The 14,612-nt window shown below is 38.7% G+C and overlaps 1 long non-coding RNA gene across 1 annotated transcript in view; it reads right to left on the bottom strand.

The window, feature by feature from the left end:
* Window positions 1-734: 734 nt before the first annotated feature.
* Window positions 735-14,612, bottom strand: part of LOC139794228 (uncharacterized) — a 36,424-nt gene continuing 22,546 nt past the window's right edge. Inside the window, exon 3 of the long non-coding RNA XR_011725038.1 lies at window positions 735-2,455. This is a non-coding gene — a long non-coding RNA (uncharacterized lncRNA). The remainder of the gene's footprint in view (window positions 2,456-14,612) is intronic.

Genomic DNA, 14,612 nt, shown 5'->3' on the forward strand with positions numbered 1-14,612 from the left:
GAATACTGGAATTACTTCCTTCTTAAAACCCCAGGCCAATAAGTGGACTGTAAGAGATGCTGATTAGTAGAATTAATAGGTTTCATAACTCTTATTCTTGACTTAACAAAAGTAATGCTGCTGACACCATTGTCTAGAGAACTGGGTACACAGTACTCTGGTAGGCCTGGACTGCAGTCCATTGCATGTTGAGCCCTGCTTTAAAAAGTGTCTCATGTAAGTGTTGTAGTTTACAAAGTGCTTTCAAACAAAAAGGAAAACTCCTTCTATATTGCATAAGATTAAAGGTATGCGTTGAGGCTCAAGAGTAGCCTTCTACATCCAGGACTGCATGATAGCAGTTATGCTTCCTTGAAGTGTCATATACATTAGATTTTCACCTTACCTTTCTGGTTTGCGTGACATGTAAAAGTCCTACTACTTTTTAAGCCACTAAGGATGATACATTCTGTTCCATCTTTTCAAGTGATTGTCCTTTCACTCTTTTTGTTTCTTGCAGTTTTCCCCAGCCCTAGTTCTGTCTTCCTCTTTTATCTCCCTTTCCTCTGACTCCTTTGCATATTTGTCTCATAATCATCCTGAGCTACAGCATCTGTAACAGTGTTCAGAAGCCAGAGGGTCTGAGACAGTTGGCTTTCAAAGTGAAGGAAAAGTAGGAAAAGTATGTAAAGGTGGGAAAGGAACATCTGTAGGATATAGCATTCGCATTTAACTCTCATTTTTCATTTTGCTATGTTGGTAGCCTCACAATTTTGCTTCCTCTCTACTGTTTGTGCCTGGTGAATGCCTCAGCTGACCCTAGCTGCATGGCTGGATATGATCTGTTGGCAAAGAAAAAACAAGGAATAGAGCTGTCTCACCCAAAGGAGAAGCAGGATGAAGTCCCCACAGACAGGGGAACAGAGGATAGGATGGATTGCATGGGCTCTGTAATGCAGCTTCCCCAGACAGCTGGGAAGCAGGGTCCCCTCCAGCAACCTAGTACTCCTTGGTGGCACTGGGTGACATGGGACATGTGGGTGAATCTGTTCCTTTTAGCAAGACACAACGCCAGACCACTGCTTGGAGTGCAGCACTTGATGCTTGCATAACACCAGCCACTTAGTTTCTTCCCATGCACAACAATTATTTCCTTCTGAACAATCTTTAAAAGCCTTTCTTTACATTACAATTCTTTCCTTGCTTTCTAAGAGATTGTGTCACACCACAAGACAAAAAAGCACAGTGTATCTTAGTGTAACTAGCCCCTAACTTGGCATTTCTTTGTGGTGTGTCATGTCAGAAATGCAAAGAAAACCTTTGAGTTTGGACAGCAGTGGCCAGTAAGAGTTGCCTTACCTTCTGCCTGGAAGATGTGTGTTATTTTGTGAGACTAATGAGGATTCTGTACTGGGAATAAGAGAAATCACGTTTATGAAGGTGTAGATGCTTTCTGGAGAATGGCATGTTAGCTTAGCCAAGAAATGGACTCTGGGTTAGTACTGCTGTGGTGGTTGCAGGGAAGCTGGCAAGAAAGGAAATAAATAGCATTTACCTCTGCTGCTGCTTGAGAATGAAGAATGATGAGGGGAAATATAGTAACTCTATTTTGCCATTTCTGTGGATTTTTTAATTTTAGCCTACTGAATTTCAACTTATTTTAAGTACGTGTTTTCCAAAAGGGATTTGAGACAGCCAGGAGAGGCTGAAATTACCCTTTAAAATTTAAAGAGTAAGACACTTTAGGTCATCCTAGACTCAGTAACAAAGTTCCTTCTGCACTTAAGCAAGAGCTGACAAACACAATCTGTTATAGCCCTGATCACACTAAAAGGAATCACATCTGTATTATTTTTTTCATTTAGGAAATTACAACCCTAACTCCCATCATACAGTGTGCTGACTTAGTGTTGCTTACCATGAGCAATCTGTCTCTTACATCCTCATAGCTACAGCCTATTTGCTGAAATGCCTCGCTCTCAAGAGGCTTTCTGTTCCCCATGCAAGGATCAAATATTTCTTGTTATTAAAAAAAGACTTATCACTTTATCACCTTGGAGATGATCAGCATGAAGCTCTGATTTACAAGGCCTGGTAGGATAGTAGGAATTGAGAACAGTTTGTAGATACAGCCTTCTAGGAGGGCCTCAAGTTTGCAATTTCCAGTCCTCCTACTAACCTGTTGAGTGACCTTGAGCACCCCACTTCACATAGCTGCACTGCTGTTCTCCTTTTGATTTTTTGGTTTGTTTTTTTGTTTGACCAATAATATGCTGGAAGACTTTCAATAGCACCTTGTAAAATGAGTCCTGACCTTATTTTGGTTGTTAGGCACATTAACAACAGCAAAAATAGTTTTAAGCAGATTACTAACCCTTTCCCAAACCAATACATTTTAGGAGACCACAGTGCCCTCCTACAGCATGTTTCCATTTTTCTCCAAATATTCCAGCAGCACAGCAGTCATTCTGGGTTTCTGCTGACAGAAAAGCCCTAGGTCAGTCACATCCATCATAAAGCTACAATACAGTTGTATGTACATTTTACACCTTGAAGTCATAGGCAGTTGGATCACCTCAACCAAGGTACTAGTAAGGCAGTGGCAGAAGTAAAGAATTAAGAAGTAGCTGGCACAAGGCAAAGCAAGAATTTTTGTGGAGAAGCTGATAGGGAAAATACCCAATCGTGTATGTAGCACAGCTCTACTGCCTGGATCATTAGAGGTAAAGAGGGTTGGAAGACAATGGGTTAGGAGAGAAAAAAGACAAAGGCCATTAGAATAGCATTTTGAAAGGTGTGCAAAAAAGTGGAAACATTTCTGAGTTTCCACAGTTACTTTCTCTGCAGGGAAGAAATAGTCCCATACTAGAGGTCCAATGTATACAGTTAGCAGTTCCTCTGGTATCAGGCCTCATGTTTTTACAGAAGAGATTGTGCTCTGTCTCACAAGTATTCTTATCACCCATACTTTCTCAGGATGTTCAGGTGGATGAGTGTATTTGAGTCACATTCTAACTCACAATGGTATTAGTAATTGAAATATCTTGCTTCTTCTGATGTTTTGCCTTTGTGCAAAAAAAAGTGAGACCTTTGTGATTGCTACATATTACATAAACCATCTGAATGAATAGAACTGTTGTCATTTTGAATGGTGATGTCTAACTTACACTAGGTGCTTTATTCAGTGTCTGTCTTTTGCCAGAATAGAGAAAAAAACACAACCCAAATCCCCTCCAAAACCCCTTATATAATAATAGAAAAAATAATTACAAAAAAAAAGCAGCTGCAAAACTATTTATAAGTACGGACTATATGGAAAAGGTGATTTTGATTTAATTTGCAACATTTCAAGTTTATTTAACCCACTTAAGAATCTTTCCTTTCCTTACAGTTTTGGTTAAATTAATGTCTCAAAGTGTAAGAACCATATTTTAAAAGGTTTGTTGTGTAGCTACCTATGTTTGGCTTTTGTTCTGGGATAAAAAGAGGCACCTTGAGGCTAGACTTACTTAACTGGATGTTCACTGGAGTTATTAGTGATCTACTTCAGCAGAAGATGAGCAGTACCCCAGAAATGCTGTTTCTCCCCATTCACTGTAAAGACAGAACAGATGTTTAATCCAGATGCTGACAGTGACATTTAAGGGGGATGTGTTCAGTCAGATGTATTGACCAAAATACTTGTGCGGGAGCTTCAGACAATAAATGGCCAAGAACCGTGTACTAAGTTAAAAGGAGACTTGATTCAGAAGCCTGTTAAAGTCTTTAGTCATCCTTTATTACATTTAAAATGTTTATTTTTCCAGTCATTTGAAGAAGTAGGAATCTTATTATTTTCTACCTACTTTCTAATCATGTGTCTTTGTCTCCCTTTTGCACAGAGACCTCTGCCTCTTTAGTTCATCTGTGTGCACTTGTGCATCTGTGTGTATGTGTGTCTGTGTGTGTGCAGGTGTCTGCAGTGCAGGCAGAACTGGCTCAAAGCCACCCCAGAGTTGTGGACAGAATTGATTTCTTATGCTCCATGAATGGGATACAAGAAGGGTTGAAGGTTGGGCCAGAACAGGAGACGAGCTGGTGGCAAGTAGCAGAGGAAAAGGGTTCTCTTTCCTTTCTCAGGTGTGAGTAAAGGTGACTTTCATGCCCTCTTCTGTGGCAGCAACAGCCTGACAACTGCACTTACTGGGACTTGAGCCAGCCTGCTGAAGGTGCATGTCCACGTGCCTCTTGGAGTATGGCCATGATAGTATTTCTAGAAGTCCTCTGACCTCTGTCTTACTTTAAAATAAAGCAAATATATTATACCTTTTTTGAGGTATTATACATTGAATTATTTTGAAATTAATTTTCTTTCTATATCTGAAGATTTAACATTAAAAAAATAGGTTTTTTACTTAGGTGGCTGAGATGATGGCTTCTCTAAATGCTGGCAATGAGAGCTGCACTGGCTGCATATTAGTCAGGGCTACCTGGTCACAGAAGCTCCTAAATTGCCATTTTAGACAACAGGGTTCCCAGGGTATCTAAACATAGATTTGCTCTCATGTTTAGAGATGTCCCATTCTGAGGTGGGGACCTCCCCTCCCAGAGCAGAGAAGTTAGGGCACACAGTGAAGAGACCTGAAGTGACTTGCATGGCAAGACAGCTTGAAATGGAGTCCACTGAAAAGTAGCAGGTATTTCCATGATTCTGGCTTTCAGTTTTAAGCTGTAATGAAAAGCTTTTTGGCTGAATGTGCTATAAAGCCCTATAATCTCTTTTAGCTGAATAACCAGAGGCAATTTAAAAAAAACCCTGCACTGCTGGGAATCCATCTCAAAGTACATGAAGGTTATCAACAGCACATGGAAGTGCACTTTTAGGTTAGCATCATTAGAACTAGTAAGTAAACAACCCACAAGCTATGGGTTGTTATGTTCTTTGTGAGCTCAGAGTATCTTTCAATTATTAAATAGAGGCCAGTATATTATTTACAAATACTCAGTAGTGGTTTTTTTTAGGAAAACTGCCATCCACTCAGAAGTAAGATGTTTTCCCGTGTTTTTAAACGGTAAAAAAATAAAGATGACAAGAGAAACCTGGCTGAAGAAGTCCAGGCTGTTCTCTGCACAGCTCGAAGCAGATGTTGCAGGCAGGATGCACACTGCAGCCAGAGGTGAGGACAGAGGTATACAGGACTTGAATACATTTCAGTACAGCTCCCACATCCTGTTTACACAGAGCCACCAGCCTGAGAACAACCTGGAGAGGGGGTGGAGAGTGAGGGAGTCGGGGGGAGTGAGGGTGGAGAAGTAGGGGGAAGTGTTAGAAAGAAATGGTTGATGATTGGATTCACTGTACCAACTTTTCTGTCTCATTAAAATCATGGACTTCCTTTTAATAGTAGAAAGGCACTTACTGAATCACTGGTGGGTGATGAGAAATATTAATAACGTTAAGCCCCATTTAAACAGTCACTCTGCTGGAGGATGGATTTTTTTTTCAGGCAGGATAGTTACTGGCAGTTTGATTTCTATACACACGGAACAGCAAAAAGCCCACTTCTCTGAGCACTGGACGTGCATTTCCATTTCATGCCTCGTTCCCAACTTAGGACACCTATTCAATATAATTCACATATACTCCTGTCTAATGCTAGTGAGACAAGGTGACTGAAGGACCAGCTTTCCCTTGTCAAAGATTCATAAAGCTGCTAATAGCAAAATTCCTGGGAAGGAGGTATGAAAGAAGTTTTTTAAGGTTGCTTTTCACAACATTCACAACACAGGCTGGAAACACTATGACTGTGTTAGTTGTCCCTCTGATAATATATTCTGCACTGGTTCCACATTCCCATGGTCATCCATGGAGTAGTTTGGACAGGGACTTTCTCGTGCTTAAATGGGATAAACTTACCAAGACCACAGCTCAACCGATGTCTCATATTTTAAAATGCTTGAGAGTTATAATTAGGTAATTTGTTTTACCAGAACACTCTCAAGGAAGGTCAAAAGTTACTAAAAAACCTCTGGAAATCTATACTATTATGGGTTATAATACATTACTTTTATTTCCTACTAATTAGAATGTAAAAAACTAAAATTGTACCATGAAGGTTTCTATTCTGTCATCCCAGATATGTATTAAATTTTAAATTACATTTTAATTAATTAATTAAAATATTTTTTTTTCTTTTTTTTTTCTTTTTTTTTTTCCCCTTCTCTTTTTCTCCAGAAAAAGAACAGTCCAAGAAAAGATCAATTTTAGTGCTCAAGAGTCCTCTTTTGTATGCACAAGTTCTGGCAGGAGACAGAAACTTCGAAAGCATGCACTAAGATAAGCTTCTTCATTAGGTCTTCATTGCTTCATTTGTTTTTGTAAAAGGCAGCCTATCAAGTTCCTTTTTCCCTGAAAAGACTATAAAAAAAAAAAAAAAAGATTAATTAAGACCTTACTGTAGTATTACTAATAATTCTAGCTCACATCTACATAGCTTTCTAAGTACAATGGTTCTTAAAATTTTCTCAAGTTGCATATGGAAAAGGCACCACATCCATGATCTACCAGATAGTAAGGCAGAGGCTGCCTGAAAAGTGTTTTGTGTCACAAAAAAGTTTAGAACAGAGTGAAGCACTGTACTTAGAAATACAAACACTATTTGGTGAAAAGGCTGCCTTATTTTTCCTCATGTTTTCAATTTCCATATTTTTTACAGTATTTCATTATTTTTGCACCAGTTTTGTGGCGGTGTTGGGCACAAAATTCAGTGCTAGAGTTAATGAAACCTAAAAAGTCAGCAAAGAAATAATGTTACAGGAGTTACTGGTAGACAAACAGCAAGATATTATTTTCTTTCTGTAGCCTTTGGACTTCAATCAGAGGGCAGGCTTTGCAGCTTTGTGAATTACTGTTGTCACTTGGAAATATTTCCAGGATGGTCCCTTAGACAAAGACCTTATTAACAACAACATAATATCAAAGATGTGTAGCAAATGAAGAATGACAATCATATTAGTGCTTTCTAGTAAAAATACACTAGGAGATGAAAAACTATTAGGGAGACAGCACAAGTATCATCAGCTCAGTGTTATAGCAGAGGTGTAAGTTTTAAATCAGACTCCACTTCCATTAATCTCTTATTGGCATTTCCCAAAAGGCTAAGATCATTTAAGATAAGAAATTTAAGGAGATTAAAGATACTTATGGGTAATTGTACCTATTAGTCAGAAAAGAAACTCAGCTAGACCACATGTATATAGGATAAGGGCATTTTAGAATGGTTTCCAGCAGCTGAATATCCAGAGCAACCATCCCCATTTGGAAGAAAATAATGAATCACAGGCAGATCAGAGTAAAACATTTGTGGTCTACAATCAGGAAGGATTTCTATATAACAGATAAAGATTACATTAATGGCAAGATACCAGTATTTTTTCAGCTCTTTCCCACGTACATATTTCATGCCTATAGGTCCTAGTTTACAAAGGAAAAGTGGACAGAATGTCAGAATTGGCTACTATTATTGTTATTATTTTTATCCTTTTCTTTTTATGTTGTAATCATGCACAATAATCAGGATTGGTACTTGGCTGTGCTGACAGTTGTATGATATATATGAGCTGATGTATTTCTTGTTCCAAGAACCCTATTGTCTCATAGTTGGAATGGTCACTGAAAAGTTTCAGTAACCACCTTTTCTAAATAATTTTAGAGAGTTTTTGGTTCTTAGCAAATAACATTGATACTCCTAGATACTTGAAACTAATACTTCTATATAGTTGAGCATATTTTTTTTACTTTTTGTATTGTTTATCTTCTTTCACCTGAGCTGTATCTCAACAATTTCCTGTCCTTGGTTTCAAATCCAAGCTGATGCCTGACCTGTCACCAATTCTGTTCTCTCAGTTTTTTCTTATGCCCCTTATTATCAATATATGTAATCAGCTGCAATATTTTCTTGCAACCCTTTCTCTTTGAGACTCAGTCAGAGTTGTACATTTTTGTTCTTGTTGGGGGTTTCTGTTAGACACTTTCAGTCCCTTTTCTTAATCGTAAATGTCGTTTGGTTGGTTTTTTTCCCTTTTGCCACTGAAGAGAGCTCCATAGCTTAGTGTCCATGCAAAATATAAAAAGTGAAAGGGATGGGAGAATGTTATACTGCTAGCATATGCAAAGAGAGGATGAAATGTTGAAAGAGCTGAAGAAAGTTTTGTCTGTTGGGGTCTGACTGGGAGCTAGCAGACAGGGGATGTGCAGAAGAAGAGGTGTATCTGAAAGTCTGTGGTAACCTGATGTGAATCACCTTGATCTGTAGCCTCACTTAAGCACAGGATAAATTCTATGAAATAGCTCAAATTTATATTTAAGATGCACAACAAGTACATCAGACTCCACATTTTTTAAATATGCTTTTTGTAAACACAAAACTACTTGGATGGACAATTAAAGAAAATAATAATATTTTCACCAGACTGAAATATATTCATGAGTGTTTCATGGGTAAATACTACCTAATTATGAACTCTCACATACCAATATAAATTTGTTCAGAGTGAAGTTCCTATGTGGCTGATACCACTGAGGTGGAATTTAAATATTTCAGTACTCAAAATGCCCACAAACAGTAGAAAATTGGAAGCAACTGAGCCTTTGCAATTGGCACCTACTTCTTGGGTAGGCTGCAGAATCCTTTTACTTTTTCTTCAGTAGCTGAGATGATGAGATGGAACAGGGATAGCTATCATTTTTTTAGAGTATTATTTACAAATAATGTAGAAAACATTAAAAGCATTTGGCATTCATATCAGTCTGCAATAATACTGAATATTGTTCATTCTCATAGAGGGGGTAAATGCTTCAATAATGTTGAATGTTCAGTTTGCAGTCATTATTCTGGAATGGGAATAACTCAGAAATACAATTACGAATCTATCGTGTCTGATGACAGTTTTAATTCCACTGACAGGCAACTTAACCACTCTGGGACATTATTCCTGCTGCACTTTTTCTGCAATGGTGTTTATAGACAGTATATTTGACTCAGTTCAAATTATGAGCAATATGTTGTTCATATTGCTTACACCCTCTGCTTGGGAACTTAACTTGTAGACTTAATTTCATGGTTAGTGACTTCATTGTGAGAACAAGAAGGACAGGTAGAAAAAAACAGAATAATTTTGCTTTATTAACATTGAAAAGCACTGCAAAATATAAAGCAAGGTAAATTAGCAAATCCAGTGCTTCAAATGTGGCTTACAAGCCACATTGCTGCCTATAAAGTTTTCATGTTTGATGATCTTGTGATTTTAGTGAAAAAAAAAGACAGTTTATATCCCCAAACTAATTGATTAATTAATTATTTAATCCTGGTAGGTGCCCAGTATTTGCAATTCATAAAACCAAAATGAGGTTATGACCTCAAGAGATCATCTATTAGTACCCCATTTTCTGCTGTTTCAATTCTAAGACTCTGTTCCAAATGCAGAATAACTAAATTTAGCTGATCACTAATTTTGTTAATGACACTTTTGATCTATATGCCAGGAGCTGACTTCTTTTCTGATAAGATGAGCACATTCTTTCAAATATTTTAAGGGAAAAACTGTTAATAGAACAAGTTATACTTACTATGCCAAGTCTTGCACAGAAATATATCCTTAGCCATCTGAAACCAACCACAGGTGTGTGTGGAACAAGTAAATATATAAAGTGTAAATGCATCATTAAGTGTAAATGCAACATAAAGCTGAAGATACAGGCAAGTTACACACATAGAAACAGCATTTTAGAGATTTGTTTTAGTAGATAACTTTTAGTTTAATTTAACTGCAATTACCACAATGCATAAATGACTATGCATTTTTAACAATACTGGTCTTAGTAATACTTTAAAACATGGAAACAATTGTCATAGGTAATGGTTTAGATTATTTAGGCTTTAGTCAGGAATGAAAAAACTATCAGTGGCATTTAGAGACATTGCACAATATGAAGAAGGAAAATAAAACCAAATCTGCCTTGGGAAACTAAAATAAAGAAGAGAAGAGAGCTGCTTTATCTCTCTTTATATATCTGTTTTATATTTACAATTTAAAAGAGAGTATTGTGTTGCACATCGACCAAACTGTCTAACAGGGAAGCTTATTTCAGGAAGTGTAGCTATTAGGATTATTCAAAAGCCATCTGCTGATGGAGGAACCATACATGAAGGTATCTGCATTCTCTGCTAAGTTTTGCAGTGCAGTCCTCCATTTTCTGTCCTCAGTGTATTCCACAGTATCTGCACATTTGGAGAGCAGTCAACCATGTTAGTCTTTGACATACTGCTGAATTTGTCTTCAGAAGGTGTTAATTTGTGCAATTATTTAAATCTGTGACACCCATATCTGTCATCTCTATCTGTATCTAGTCTATCTTAGCTTTCCTTAAGTATCTACCTTAGTTTTACTGATGAGCTGACTCATTAAGGTGGTATCAGGGTGACATGTACACAAAAGTCCTAAGGAGTGATGGAACAGGACAGAAGGAGCCCCATCTTCAGGGTGTGTGGGCAAATGCACGCAGCCAGGGAACAAAGCAGGAGGAACTAGAACTCTGCTCCTGATGACCAAATTTCATCATCACTGGGTTAACAGATGTGGTGAGACAGTTCACATGACTGAAAGGGTTTGATGGCTGGATACACAGCATTCAGTACAAAGAGACAGGGAATACAGTGGTGGTGCCATCCTTTCAGTGGAGTGGGATCTCCTCTGTGATGGATGCCAATCTGGTTGAGAACTTCTGAGTCAGGATCAAAGTAGAAGCCAGCAAAGGTGACTCTATGGTGGAACTGTGTTACAAACTACCACCTTAGGATGTGTAAGTGGGTTAAGACTTGTTTAAACAACTCAAAGTCTGTATCACAGCCCCCAATTCTTATGGGGCCCTTTCCTTTCCCTACTACATGCCAGAAGGGCACCAACCCAGGACGTAACCAGGTACAGGTACTAAATAAACCACACAGCATCTGCCATTCACTTACAAGGCAGAACTGGCTGTGTAATAATCAGTGATAGCCGTGGCTGTAGTCGCTGAAACAGGAGTGCAAGATCCCAAGGAAGGAGCGTGGTAGATCATAAATCCTGAACTTCAGGACAGCAGATTGAAGCTTATTCTGGAAACTGGTAGATGGAAACCTATAGGAAGATGCACCAAAGAGCAAAGAAACGTTTGCAGGTCCCTAGTGACAGTATCCTTAATGACAGTATCCTTAATGACAGGAACAGTGCATCCCAAGACCCAGGAAGGCAAGCAGATCTCTCATGAGACCAGCTTGTCTAAGCAGAAGACTCCTGAAGGAACATCAGTGCAAAATGGAGTCCAAGCTCAAACTGAGAGGTCAAAGGGATGTCAAAGGGAAACAAGCCTTTACCACTACGTTAGAAGTAAACAGCTGAGCAAGGAAAATGTGGTCTTGATGAAAACATGAGTTGGTGGCTGTGGTTAATTTGGTTAATAAATTAAGCAAGTGCATCAGAGATTGACCCTGCCTGGAGGTGGGTGATTGATAAGTGCAGCAGGGATCTCCTTCTGGATTTGGCCTGTTCAGTATCTTTTGCAAGGACTTACCAGGGGTGATGGAGTGAATGCTCACTGAGTTTGCAAATGCCATCAAACTCAGAGGGCCTGTCAATAAAGTCCAGGGCAGAGATGCCATCCAGAGAGATCTAGACAAATTGAGGGATGGGCTGGCAAGAGCCTTCTGTAACTTGGCAGGACAAATGCCAAGTCCTGCGTCTTGAAACAAACTCCTGCAGCAACACAGGCTGAGGACTGACTAGCTGAGGAGTATCTGTGTAGGAAAGGATTTGTGGGTCTTGGTAGCAAGCTGGACACGAGCTAGAAGTGTGTCCTGGCAGCAAATGAGACAAACAACATTCTGGACTGTATCACCAAGAACATAGACAGGATGCCAAGGGAAGTGAAAAAAGTCCTTTACTTGGCATATGTGGGATGACATCTAAATATGAGGTGCAGTTTTGGGCCCCTCAGTACAGAAAGGATGCAGTCCCTGTCTTTGCAGATTTTGAATACCTGTTTGAATAAATCCGAGTGCTCTGTTTTGACTTCAAAGCTGAGTCTCTTTTGAGAAGGAAGTTGGATTAAAGACTCCTGAGGTCCCTTCCAACTTGAATTATCCTCTAGTCCTGTGGTTAGGAGGGACAGAAAGACAGGTCTTGGAAAGAGAGAACAGAGGGATCAGATCCAGAAGAAGAGCACACACATTTCATGATTCTGAACCTTCACACACTTAAAGAAAAAGTGCAGAAGTGATTACCCCAGCTGGGTAAACATACAAGACAATATCCTTGCAAAACAGCTGCCAATCTGAACCACCTCAGGTCCCAGGAGATCAGGGAAGTTCAGGCACAGTCAGTCCCCATGCTAACAAAAGGGAAATGAGTAGAAGTAAAAGCCAGCTACAGCTTCCCATCCCAGGGAGGTGCCAATAGTAACTTGGAAGGTATTTATTCTTCAGACATTTGCATATTAGCACCTTGAAGATACCAAGTCTGCAGTTCCTATCAAAGAAATTTGAGAGGTTCCAAAATGCAATTTATTTTCAATAATTGTTTTATTTTGAGTTTAGGCTGTCTCTGGCACTGTACTGTCTAACATTTTCCTCTTAATTTGTCCCTCTCAGTTTTGCAGAATGACCACCATGAACCTGGAGGCATCTAGCATAATTCTACCAAATCTAGCCTAGTGATGGGATAGGAGAAGGATGTATTCAGTGTATTGCTGTATCTCATTCTCTGGACACTTCAGGGTTGATTTAGTCCTTTAAAGTAAACAGCAAGAGGAACGAGTGTTTGGAATCTTAACTTTTTTACAGAGGTAAATGTTCCTTAATATTAGCTACTCTGCTGCTACCTCAGCCATGTAGCAGCAGGCACAATACATCCTTGTTTGAGAAGATATTTTGTACAGCCTTGGTTCAGTGGCATAAAATAGAATAGATAGAGAGCAGCAGAAGGTAATGCTTGGGCAGCCATATGATGTTATGAACAATATAATTGCTTGTAAGTCACTTGGGTATTTACAGCAATTTCCCCTGTGAGAAGGGCTATTGGTAAATGCTACTAATAAAAACTAACAATAACAGTAATAATATCTTTCATTTTTAATAGCATCTTTGATCCTAAAGAGGTAACTAGTTTACTGCATGTTTTCCAATTAAAATGGGCATTCATGTTTTATGGTCTCCATGCTATTTATCTTGCTTACCAGCTGTTTAAGGAAAAGGAATAAACCTAAGATTACATTTCTATATTCCCTCTTTATTGCAGGGTCTCTGCAGGCTCTCTACACAGAGTGCTGTAGGGTAACTTTACCACCAATTGTTGACACTGTATGACATGGTTTTATGTTTGTATTATATGAGATCATTTAATATGAAAATCTCCTGAAAAGTAATCCCACTTCATTGTGATAGATGCTGCATAGAGATTTATCAGAAAAAAACATCCACAGTCCAGAGAGTGGATAAGTCTAAACCAGACAGGGCAATGGAAAGATTAGATATTTGACCCAGTGAGGGTCTCAAACACAGGAACAGACTTAAACCAACATCAAATTCCTACAGGAAGCCTGTGGAAGAATAGGGAATACATAATACCTGGGCTCGGTTCTGTTTCCACACAGGGTGAATTAGGAGAAGTTTATGTTGCCATAAAGCAATGGAAAGTAAAGCACTGGTCTAGACTCCCTTAGTGTCAGGATATTTTGAGGTTTATAAATTCTTAGCTTTTGACTAGAATATTCTAGTCTATAGCAAACCATTTACTAAAATATCTTTAAATACTGAATCTTAATTACCAAATATCTGTACTAAAAAGAATCAAAAGACTTTGGTTCCAAGTGGAATCTTACCTCCAGATAGCTGTTTCTTGTCAGGCTGAAGCCTATCTAGTAAATAGCATTTTTATAAGAATACATCTTCAAATTAAGCGCTATATTTGACCTATTTTTTTTAGATCATTCATCAAGATTTTTGATGAGTAAGGACTTTAAGACTGAGACCAAAGCAAAATCTTTGCAATAAAACTTACCGTGCAACTTGGTCTTGAGAACGGTAACTTCCAGAGAAGGTGCTCCTTATGGAAATGCCTCATCCTCCCCTTCTGTAGTGCCAGGGGGGGTGTGACAGGTTACACAGGGAGTGAAAAAATGACACCCTTTGAGGCTTCACTGCACCTTGCCCAAAAGTGATACTGGTTGAATCTGGGTTGGTTTGGTTTGGGTTTGGTTTTTTTTTTTGGCTTCAGCATCACAAAAGATGCAAACACTATGGCATACTTCTGTTTGCAAGGTGACCATAACGTCAGTGTGTCAAAATGGTGTAAGTCTGCCCAGCGATGAAAATAAAACCAGGAGGGGTTCTAAAACAAGACTGATTTTTAAAATATGACATTTACTTAGAAATAAATGGCCTAATTCTCTTGATGAGCCCTTCTGGGACCCTTGAAGGAATGGGAATTTCTTGCTTTTGAGTTGGAATGACACTAGAATTAAATTGGTCAGATTTCTCAGTTGCTATGGTCCATGCAGGTTTTTAGATCAGCCAGAAATGAAGAGAGCAGGACTCACCTCAGTAGCAATCCTCTAAACC

Source organism: Heliangelus exortis, chromosome 3 (assembly GCF_036169615.1).
Source record: "Heliangelus exortis chromosome 3, bHelExo1.hap1, whole genome shotgun sequence".
NCBI classification, from domain to species: domain Eukaryota; kingdom Metazoa; phylum Chordata; class Aves; order Apodiformes; family Trochilidae; genus Heliangelus; species Heliangelus exortis.